This window comes from the organism of the source record quoted next, unplaced genomic scaffold (assembly GCF_019419815.1).
Source record: "Pyrus x bretschneideri cultivar Hongxiangsu unplaced genomic scaffold, Pyrus_bretschneideri_v1 Contig64, whole genome shotgun sequence".
Taxonomy (NCBI): Eukaryota; Viridiplantae; Streptophyta; class Magnoliopsida; order Rosales; family Rosaceae; genus Pyrus; species Pyrus x bretschneideri.
In genome coordinates, this window is record NW_025999803.1 from 163545 (window position 1) to 175527 (window position 11983).

The following is an 11983-nucleotide window of genomic DNA, read 5'->3' on the forward strand; positions in this document are numbered from 1 at the left end:
GTGTTAAGTAAATCCTTGGTATGAGTCTCATGCGTTTCATAGTGATGAATGCCTTGTCAAAGCTTATGATTTTCATAGAACTTAATGACTTTTGACATGTATCTCTATCATGCGTTTCATATAGGGAACTTGAGAAAGATAGTTTGGTTTAGATGCGTATTCCATCTAATTCAATGAAATAAGGAAAATCTGATGGTTAGTTGTGCGATGCAACTAACTTGGGGCGTTGTCATTCATAGTCTAAAGGAATAATAACTGGAAATTGGTTCATATGCATGTGTCATGTGTGGAGAAAGACCCTCTAGCTAGCTTATCACCCATAGTTTTCCCTAATTTCGTCCAAGTTGTTTAAAGTCTTTATAATCTGTTTGTTTTTACCTTAATTTCGTCCAAAATCCAATCCCCCTTTACTTTGTTGCATCAAATTAGTTAGAATCTGTCCAAGTTGTGTTTTTAAGTGTTTTGAGTCAAGTTAAAAGTAATTTTCGTCCAAATCACCTTTACAGTCTAGTTTGAGTCTTTTTTATTGTTTTGTGTTGTTTTGAGTCTTTTTAGTTTGTTTTGAGTCTTATAAGTCTAGTTAAGTGTTTTTAAGTGAAGTTGTATTTTTAAGTCAGTTTAGAGTAGATTAGCATCCCTTCTAATCCCTGGTCTTACGATCCCTACTTTCATATACTACAATTATAGGGTTTTAATTTGAGTGTTAGAATATTTCACATCAAATTTTGGCGCCGTTGCCAAGGATTAGTAAAATTGCTAATCCCTTTGTTTGTTTGTTTATTTTTCTGTTGATATTTGATTTAGTTTTATTTCTTTGATTTCAGGTACTAGAGAAGCAAGACATGGCAATTGCTAATCTTCAAGCTCAAATAGCGAATCTTACTTGTTAGTTATCACAGTATGCCGAAGGGTCCACAATGCAAAGTGTCCCTACATTTGGTGCTTCTTATAGGCAAGAATATCAAGCAAATCAATGTGCACAAAGAGATTGGAGTGATCATTCAAACTCTATGCGGTGGGAATTTCAACAAGTTGAACACAAAGGATATTGGCAGCCATATGAGGAGTTCTATTCAACGCCTATGCAGTCACCACAACCTCATATACAATATGCCCAACCAAACTCAGGTTTGTCAATAGATTATAATCAAATTCTTAATGAATTAATTTCTTTGGTGTAGGGCTCACAAAATCAAGTCAAGGAGGCTCAACAAGGAGAATATTGACAGCCATATGAGGAGTTCTATACAACACCTATGCAGCCACCACAACCTGCCCAAACAAATTCAGGTACGTCTTTGTATAATGATACACTTATTAAGTTACTCACCAATTTGTCTCATGGGCAAGAAAATCAAAACAAAGCAATGCAAAATCAAGACAAAAGGTTGGACCACTTGGAAAAGAAAATTAGGCAGATAACGGAGTTCGTAGGACAATTTCGAGACCAAGGCAAACTCCCTAGTTCAACCATTGCAAATCCGAAGGGAGGATTTGAAACTGCCAAGGAAATCATCTTGAGAAGTAGCAAGGAGGTTGGAACAGACCCCAAACCATCAGAATCAAATTACAAGGAAGATGAAAGATTGCAATTTGAGGAAAAGGAACACACCCAACCCACGGCAAGGGTGAAAACACCTTTGCCGCAGGCACTTATTGCTCCTACGCCATCCAATATAGGTAAGGTTGTTCCAAATTTAATTCTTCCTAACCCCATTCCACCAAATGTCCCTATTCCGTGCAGGTTCATGATTTTCAAGGAAGAAGAGAGTGAAAAAGACATCTTGGAAGCCCTTCCAAAGGTGCAAAGAAATCAAGTTCCAGAATGTGTTGAATTGTCCAAAGAACTTTGTACAACAAGAAGAATGATTCAAGAAAAAGAAGTGGCTGGGGAATGTCTAGAATTCATTAAAGAGGATATACTTGAGACAACAATTCCCAAAGAAGTTGGATTTTATGACACGGGACAAGTCATAACTCAGAAACGCTCCACACTCCAATGGCATGCACGACAGTCCCTTGGATGGCATATTGCACAAGTCATCTTCTCCTTCTTTTCTTGTTGCGGCACTAGGGTGAATTAGGTGTTTGTGGTGTGAATTATGGATGATTGAATGAGTGAATGGATGGTGTATTTTCTGCGGCATAAGCATGTTTATATAGGCTAGGTTATGCACAATTTCAGAAGGGAAAAGGATTGCAAAATCCTAGGGAAAAAGGTTAGGGTTTGGCAGAAACCAAGAAGGAAAAGGTTAAGAACCTACAGCATACAATTAGGATCAGGTATAGGGCTTCTAGAAAGAATGTTTTAGAACAGATTTCTGAACCTAAAGGGACAAGGACACACAGCATAGGTGTAGGACAGGGATTACAACTCCTAAACCACCAAGGGAAAGGCATATATGTGGCACACAAGGGATAAGGTCTTCTAGAACTAGATATTTATGTATTTAAATGCTTAATTATCCCTTCTAAATAGCTGGAATTAAGGCACAAACTGATTTGGATAAGATAAGGTTTGTTTGGATAATGTTTTGGATAAGATAGGATAAGGTTCCTTCTTTGTAGCTGATTCCTTATCTTCAAAACTTCCAATTTGGCTTCTCCAACTCTTTAGCACATTCCTAGACACCTTTGGTCTTCAATTTCGTCTATCCATCTTGCTCCATTCATAAGCTATCCACTTAATGCCCAAAACTGCTCTAAAAGGCTCAAAATTGCCTTTTCTTGCCAACTTTGTCATTAGGACCTACAAACACACGAAAATAGCTTAAAACACTATAATAAGTAGTAATTAACTAACTAAATGCAAGGAAACAACATAACTAAGTAGCATAAATATGCTCCTATCATAGTAATAGGTGGTGAAATTCGAAGATAAGTCACGAAAAGCAATCTGTTTACCCCTCACACTTAAACTAAACATTGTCTTCAATGTTTCAAAAATAAACTTAAACAGGAAAGCAACAAAAGATAACTAGCAAACAAGACAATCATAGCAAAGTAAAAACAATAAAGAGAAAGGTAAAAGAAAGCAAATCTGGTTGTAGGAGTCGGAAATTCCAATGTCTCTTTATTTGAATACATGGGTTGCCTCCCAAGAAGCGCTTGCTTTAACATCTTCCAGCTAAACAATGCCTCTATTTAGTCCTTACTAGGACTAACGGCATGGAGTTGATCCTTGAATGGAAGGTGATACTTGAAATGTTCCGGTAATGGTTTAAATTCTAGAGTAGATGCCTGAATCATTGAAATCAATAACATGTTAGTAGAAAACGAAATTGAAATTTGAGGAGGTGGCTTACCTGTGTGCTGCGACAAGAACTCAAGGACAAACACTTCTTCGAAAGTTTCAGGAATGTTGCTCTCGGCCATATTTGGTGTGTGGGCAGTGACTTGTCCCGTGTCATAAACTCTAATTCTTTGGGGATGGTTGTCTCAAGTACATCCTCTTTGATGAATTCTAGATATCCCCTAGCCACTTCTTTCTCTTGAATCCTTGGAAAGGTTTCAAATATGTCTTTTTCACTCTCTTCTTTATTGGATTGCAAAAACTTGCGAGGACAAGGTACATTTGGTAGAATAAGGTTAGAAAGAAATGAATTCGGAACAACCTTACTAGAATATGGTGGTGGTGAAGCTAGGGTGGCTACGGCAATAGGATTAGAGATGATTGGGTGTTGCGGTAAGGCTTCTTCTAAGCTTGCCATTGCTGAGTCTTCCTCATCCTCTTTGGACAACTCCTCTTTGTCTACTTCTAGGCTATGGTTGAACAACTTCAAATCACCTGCAACCTCCATCCCACTTCTCAAAGGGATCGCTTCAGCGATTTCAAAATCTCCCATCAAATTGACACTGGTTAAGCTGGAGAGTTCGCTTTGTTTTCGAATTTGTCCCATGAATTCTGCGATATATCCAATTTGATATGTCACGTCCCCCATATCTTTAGCTTGGCCTTGTAAACCCTAAGTCAAAGAAGTTAGTGTTTGAAGAATTTTATCATAATCCATTAACGAACTTGAATTTGGTTGAGATTGTTGTGGCAAAGGCTGTGGTGGCTGCATAGGTCTTGAATAGAACTCCTTAGATGGCTGCCAATATCCTTCTTGTTGAACTTATTGAGGTTCCCTCCACAGAAAATTTGAGTGATCACTCCCACCTGGATTGTAAGTGTTGGAAAACAAGTTGTTCCTTTGTTGATTATGGCCAAGATAACCCCAAGCATTGACACTATCCCAACCTCCATTCTCAATTAATTGAGGATGTTGATTAGTTTGATATCCTTGCCTATAGGACACACCAAATGTAGGGACACTTTGCATTGTGGACCTTTTGATATACTACGACATAAGAGAAATGAGATTAGCCATTTAAACTTGAAGATTAGCAATTGCCATGTCTTGCTTCTCTAGTACTTGAAATCAAAGAAATAAAACTAAATCAAATATCAAAAGTAAAAAAAATAAAAAAAAACAAAAAACAGTGTGATTAGAAATTTTACTAATCCCCAGCACCGGCGTTAAAATTTGATGTGGTAGAAACTAACACACAAATTAAACCCTATAAATTATGCAATCATAGTATGAGTAAGTAGGGATCGTTCTATTCCGGGGATTAGAAAGGATGCTAATCAACACAAATTAAACTTATAAAACTGAAAACTAAGTTAAACTAACAACAAAACAATGGCTGGGGGGATTTTGGACGAATTTAATTAAAACAAAAGTAAAGTGCAGGAAGTAAATTAAGTTGTAAACGAAATATGGATGAAATGATAGCTAAAGGATTCTTCTCCACACATGAACCATATGCATACAAATTGATTTCCAGTTATGAAACAATAACTGGATGTAATCAATTTATATAAAACGTATGATCATGGCTTCGAATTCACCTCTAACTAAAAAGAAACTTAGTTACACATGTTCATCGTAACTGAAAAGCAATCTAAAATAAACATTGGAATTTAAAACAAAGATAGAAAGAACTCTGAAAATTTCAGCAACTTCAATGGATGAATGGTAGGCAATTTCATATACATAAGGGGAATGGCTGAATCCAAGGGGGAAAGGGTTTTGGCATTTTTGAGTTATTTAAGGACTCTAAAAATCAGGTAGAAAGTGTTGGAATGTGATTAGGATTCCTTCTTGCAGCTAGAGATAAGATAAAGTTGGTTAAAGTAGGATAAGGATAAGAGAAATCTGGACAAGATAAGGTAAGATTGGATAAGATAAGATAAGATAATGCTCCTCCCACTCGGATTCCTTTTTCTTCCAGATTCTAACTTCAATTTCTCCAGATTTTAGCACATGTTTAACACCTTTTAAACACCAAAAACGTCCAGCCCATGTGCTCTCAACGCATGCTATCCAATCCAAGTCCAAAACTGCTCCAAATTGCTCAATTTGACCATTTATTGTCATCTTTACCAACTGGACCTACAATAATACGAAATTAACTTAAATCACTATAATAAATGGAAATTAACGAACTAAATGCACATAAATAAGATAACAATTTCGTATAAATATGCTCCTATCAATTCATACCATGTTTTTGTACCACATTTTCATACCACCTTAGGTGGCATTTGATGTGGACAAGCACATCATTTGAATTAATCAGATTTTTAAATTTAGTTCATTATTTAATAAACTAATAATTAAGAAAAACTAGTTAATTAAATGATGATTGTGGTATACGAGGAGTATTTCTCCTTCCTTTCCTTGGGTTTTGCAAATTTTTCAAATGATGTGGCTATCCACATGAGATGCCACCTAAGATGGTACATAAATATGATGTAAAAAACATGGTATAAATAGCATTACTTGGGACCAAATAGTTGCAGAAAATATCCATATGCATGTCAGCAACCGAAATGGAACTAAAGAACTTAGATTATCACCACTAAAGCAGCCTTAATGGGCAAAAAGACTTCGCTGAATCTTTGCATGCCAAGATTTTGGCCCAAATAGCACCATGGTTATCTCGACAAATACCAAATGAATTTCATCACTAAATCTTTGCATGCCATGATTTTGGCCGAGATTCCAATCCGGTGGGATTTGTCCTATTGCAAACGATGCTCTAATTCCATTTCTTTTCCCTACCATCGAATTAACCAGAAACCTCTTCAAAGCTGAGCCTAGGCAATGTGAATAAGATGCTTTAAAAGTGAGTGGCCTAAAACTTCATGCCATCCCTTTCTTTTGTCTACCACATTCTGTCCCAAAACACGTGTGATGACAATGGGAGCTCTAATTGGGCCGCCAATCCAGAGCAAGCTGACTCAAAGAGTATGATGATTTAAAGCAACAGAATGACGTACGCCACGCATCTCACTGAAGAGAAAATCCCATCGACTAGCCATGAATCACTTACTTTTTCACCTGAGCTGAACTTTCAAAACGACTTATTCAACCACTACTTAAGCTTCTTGGTAAAAATACAAGATCGAAACAAACTATCGTCAAGCTCGACCAATAACCCTCGGTTATTGAGATCTTGTCCCTGGTATCTATCGAACCGTCACAACTTCCTGTTGTCTAAATAAATTTTCTTGAGACTTGGAGATCGAAGGAAAATAAACACTTGGGAGAATGTGATGTGAAAATTAACTTGACACACAAATTAAATCCTAATGTTGACAATTGTAGTATATATGTAAGTAGGGATTGTTCTAGACCGGGGATTAACTAGGGATGCTAATCAACACAAATAAGACTTAAAAACACTAAATTAGACTCTATGACTCAAAACACTTAAAACAGCAACAAACAATCAAGAAGACTTAATTCTAGACCTCAGAAGTGATTATTCCGAAAATAAGACTTAACTTGACTCAAAAGACTAAAAGAAAACAGATTTTGACTCAAATAACAAGACTCAATAGAAGGGGGATTGTTTATGACGAATTTAAAACTTAAAACAGAATCTTTGCATAAAACACTTTATAAAAACGAATTTGGTGAATAAAAAAGGGTGAAAGGCTAGTTAGAGGGTCATTCTCCACACATGACATATGCATACAAACCAATTTCCAGTTATTATTCCTTTAGACTATGAATGAAAATGCCCCAAATTAACTGTGAAAAGCACAAATTAACTTTCAGATTTTCCTTAACTCATTGAATTGGATGGGATACGCATCACAACCAAATTATCCTTATCAAGTTCCCTAACTATGAAAAGCATGATACAAAGACATATCAAAGGTCATTAAGTTCTTTGAAAACCATAAGCATTGACGAGGCATTCGTAACTATGAAAAGCATGAAACTCATACCAAGGATTTACTTAACACAATCATGACTAGTGACTTCCACTACTTGTGAATATAAGTTCATAACTATTAGGTGAAACTCCCTTATACTCTAGCATTAAATTCATGCATGCAAATTAAGTGTCGACCCTCAATCAACATACATAAACAAGTTTTGATAAATCAGATAAGCAAATCACATTCAAGACTCAATAAACAATAACTGGACGTAATCAATTCATATAAAACATATAATCATGGCTTCGAATTCACCTCCAACTATAAAGAAATTATTTCCACATAACTGTAGAAATTAACAATGAAATCAACATAATTGTAAAACTAAAACAAGGATAGAAGACACCCCAAAGATGCTCCAGCACTCCCAAAAGCCTGGGCATAGGCACGGCACAAAGGTTTCTCCCTTGCTTCTTTCTCCTTTGCTGTGGCATTAATTGAATTTTCTGAATTCTCTCCCAAGCTCCCCCTATGGTACGACATAAGGCTAGGGTTTCACGGCAGATTTGTATTGAAAAAAGGATTAGTTACATGGCGGAAACCAAGGAGAACAAGGAGAGGGTGCGGCAGATCCTTAGGGCTTCTAGAAAGGGGTTTTGTGACAGATTTCTAGAAGCACAAGGGATAAGATATGTGGCACAAACTTAGGGCATGAAAATAAAGCTTCTAGAACCTGATATTTAGGTGATTTAATGTGAAAAGGAGTCATCTTTGTAGCTGGAATTAAGGTAGCAAAAGATTTGGATAGGATAAGATAGGATAAGGTTTGGATAAAATAAGGTTGTTTGGATAATGTTCCATGTTTTTTGCTCTTTCCTTATCTTCTTTGTCTTGAACTTGTTTCTCCAGATTTGTAGCATGTTCCTAGCCTCTTTTGACTTCAAATTTGTCCATCCACCTTGCTTTATATGCAAGCTATCCATTCCATGCCCACAACTGCTCCAAATATCTCCAAAATGCATTTTCTTGCTTCCTTTGCCATTAGGTTCTACAAACACACGAAAATAGCTTAAATCACTATAATAGTAGAAACTAACTATGTAAATGCAAGAAAATAAGCTAACTAAGTCACATAAATATGCTCCTATCAGAATGTTCTATAGCCAAATGAACATCACAAAATGTCCTCCTAACTTGGTGTAATGCAAAATTCCTCGAACCAAGTGTTAGTATATAGTTACCAGTTTGAACTAAGTCTTCATGTTGCCAAGATTAGGCACGTGGTGGCCTACCAGAAATGGGTGGCCTATCACCTAATACCTCATGTTTTTCTTTTCTCCCTCTTTTGCCGTAGCTTAGCATATGAGGGACCACCATCAAACTAAAGATGTGTTGGCGAGAAGAAAGGGAGAGAGGATAAAATCTCAAAGGTTGTTGAGAAGTTTTGCGCAGGGAATTTGTGTGTTGAATTGGAAAAAAAGGCTCAACATGTTGCACATCGCTTTGTATTTATAGCAATGAAGAATCTGATAAGCATGAGTAAATAACACGGCTTTTCTTGATAGCCACATATTTTCACGCTGACCCAATGAATGACTAGGTGATAATGCATAGTCATGCTTCCTACTTCAACCAGGAGACTCCCTTCGCCATTTTATTGTCCAAATGCACTCTTGCAATCCATTGCAAATCGTGAAGTGTAATCATTATCTCACCATTATTCCATCATCTTTGACCATCCTGATCAGTACCAAGCCATGTGCATGATAACATTTAATCATCATCATTATCACCATACTTGAATTGGATAATAACAATTTCAAGAAATCCAATCCTATCCTGCAAGCTTCATAATTTGATGTTGTGCCTTAATGTGTATCCCCATTTATCTTGTACAAGAAAATATCAAGGTAGTTTATCATTAAAAAATAATTATTATGACGAAAAATCATAATATTATCCTTTAACAATAACAAAATTATCTTCTTGATATCTAATGGTGTGGAGCTATGCTCACTCGACGGCCCTTGATTTCACGGGCCGTTAGTGTAAATTTGGGTCCAAACAACACGATACAAAGGTTTATGCATATCCATTATTAGTAAGTTCTAATAATTGATTAAGTAGAACAATAACATTAAGGATTAATTGTAGAAGAATGGTCTCCTTTTATAGTTGAGGAGAATCATATGTTTTCATTCGCAGTTGATGTGGGACTCTAAAAGTTTTATTCTGATGTTGACACATGTTGCATTGTAACTGGCCTTCTGGTTGGAGAGAAACTCTTATGCTTCGGCAGGGGTGCCTTAGCATGAACCATTCAGTAAGTATTCGAAGGTATAAACTTGACCTTGTGAAGTATGGTACAAACAGTCGTCTTGGAGAAAAATGGTTTTATTTATTTATTAAACTATAATTCAAGTTTGTGTAGTATGGTACAAAAAGTCATATTGTCCCCATAGTACTGAGTGGAGTTCCATTAAGAGTTTGGATAGTGGATCATTGAAGTTGACTTTGTCGAGGACGTCCATCTCATTTCTTCTCTAGCCACCGTCTTCTACCACTAGCCCGTCGCCCATCCCACCCTTATTCGTTCCACGTAACAGAGTCGGCACCAGCCAAATATCATCCATCATCTTTTTGCAACCCTCTTTTTCTAATATTCTGCCAACTATCCAAACCCCTTCCCCCCAAAACTAATAATTACTACGCATCCATCCCTCAAACCGGCCCCAAATTAGATCGATCTATCCCTTAGTCAACTAAATCAATCTAGAAGCAACAATTACACAATGGGTTTTAAAGATTTGGATCTTAAATTGTCATTTTCTAGGAAATTATCTCTCAAATTGCCGCCACTTACATAAAAACACGTGATGTACCATCCGTGTTTCTGTTACAATAAAAAATTTCTTGTGCTTGGAGGTATTTCTATAATTGGCATGAAAGTGTAAGGCCTTGTTTGGCAGTCCATATAAAAGATCAGATAGAATAGTTAATGCGAAGTGTTTAGTGCAATTATGTACTAAATAGTACCCGTATTACTTATACTGAGCCCACATATTTATCCGGTGTATGCCCGTTTATTTATCCTTCAAAAAACCATTGTATTATTAGTCGGCTCCATCGCTCTCACTCTCTCACATCGTTCTGCAAGCTCTCTACGGTTGCTATCGCCAATCCCAGATTTTTCTCGCATCGTCCACATCAAAGTCAGCCTCTCTTTCCTCTCTTTTTTCCCTCAAATTCACATAAGAAAAATTTCCTGAACTTTCTTTAGTTTTCTTCTCTTTTTTTTTTTTTTTTTTCCATCAAAAAGTTGTAGGAACCATTTCAATTTCACCTCAAAAATCTGCCTCCCTCACTCATCTTTAAACACTGAACTATGGAGTCCGCCGTCTTCGAGGCTTCCCTTTTAGTGGGCTGCTCCTTAAGCGCGTTCAAGTGCTGATCTACGCGAGACAGCCCAAGGGATGATCTTCGATCCGAAGAATTTTTCTCCCCTTTCGCCTTCCCTGGGTTTAATGGGTTTCACGTCAAATATAGAATCTAAAATTTTAAGGGGAAATTTTCTCTTCTTTGTCCTTCCTTGGCTTGGCTGTTCGGAGATATATTTTTGGGTTATAAGGGTGTTTGGAAAATACCCAAAAATAATAATTTATTCTTGGTTTATGGGTGGGGAAGAACTCGGGCTTTGGAATGGAGGATGGGGTGTTAATTTGTTTGGGCTTTGATGAGTCGAATTTTGACATTGTACATTTTACCCTATTCATAGTATTAATTTATTTGTTATTTTGGTAGAATTTGATACTTTGATTTATATTCTTAATATAGGACATTCAACTTCATTTAGAGCAAAAAGTGATCAAACAGATAAATTTTGGAGTGATTCCAATTGGAGGATGTTCGTGTACCTTTCAAGATGACTGTGGTGATGAAATTAAGGCCTAGCGAGCAGCTTTCCCAGATGTTTATGGATGTTTTGGGTATTTTGGAGGTCAAGATGGCATATTTTGAGGAAGATTCCTTCTGAGGATTTGTAGGGAACGTCTTCAGCTTTCAAAAAAGACCTTTTGGGACCAAATTGGAGTTGATTTGGTTGGTTAAAAGTGTAATTTTCTGAGAAGTCCGAATTTTAGTTCAAATAGGAAACCTTTTATTTTCTGTTTTATTATTGTATTATGTTTCCTAGTTTTATTCTATGACCTTTTAGAGTTTTATTTTGTAGTAGTATAAATAAGATATTTTGCCATTAGGGTTAGAGAGGAGAAGAGTGGAGGAAACGCACGCACTACTTTAGAGGGTTTTTGAAGTTTATTTTCAAGGTGTTTTCTATCCTTGTTTTTAATAATATTTTGTTTATGGTAGTTAGTAACTAATTCTTGTTTGCTAGGGTGAGGCCACGAGCCTTAGTAAGAATATGGGGTTTCTTTTCAATTTACTTATGATATTATGCATGCATGTTTTGAATTATTAATCACCGTTTTAAACTATCTAAGTGTCTTAGTGATTTGCAACCTTTAGGATATTTTGAAAAGTAATTTGATGCAATTTTGGTCGGAAGGTTCCTTGAAATTGACGGTGGCTTCTTGTGGTTAATAATTATAATTTCACTTAGGATGAACACCACGTCTTAAGGGTTACATGGTTTTTCATAAAGCATAATGAATCTTTCATGTTCATATTTGATCCGAACGTCCGAACGGGTAGCATGTTAGATATACGTTCTATGTTGGAGGTTCCAAGTAATATATATATTAGGAA

At 36.4% G+C, this 11983-nt stretch overlaps 1 long non-coding RNA gene across 1 annotated transcript; it reads left to right on the plus strand.

Moving 5' to 3' along the window:
• Window positions 1-10343: 10343 nt before the first annotated feature.
• On the plus strand, window positions 10344-11586 carry LOC125472093. Its single transcript, XR_007254045.1, has 2 exons — window positions 10344-10431; window positions 11054-11586. It is a non-coding gene; the product is annotated as an uncharacterized LOC125472093 (long non-coding RNA).
• Window positions 11587-11983: the final 397 nt, after the last annotated feature.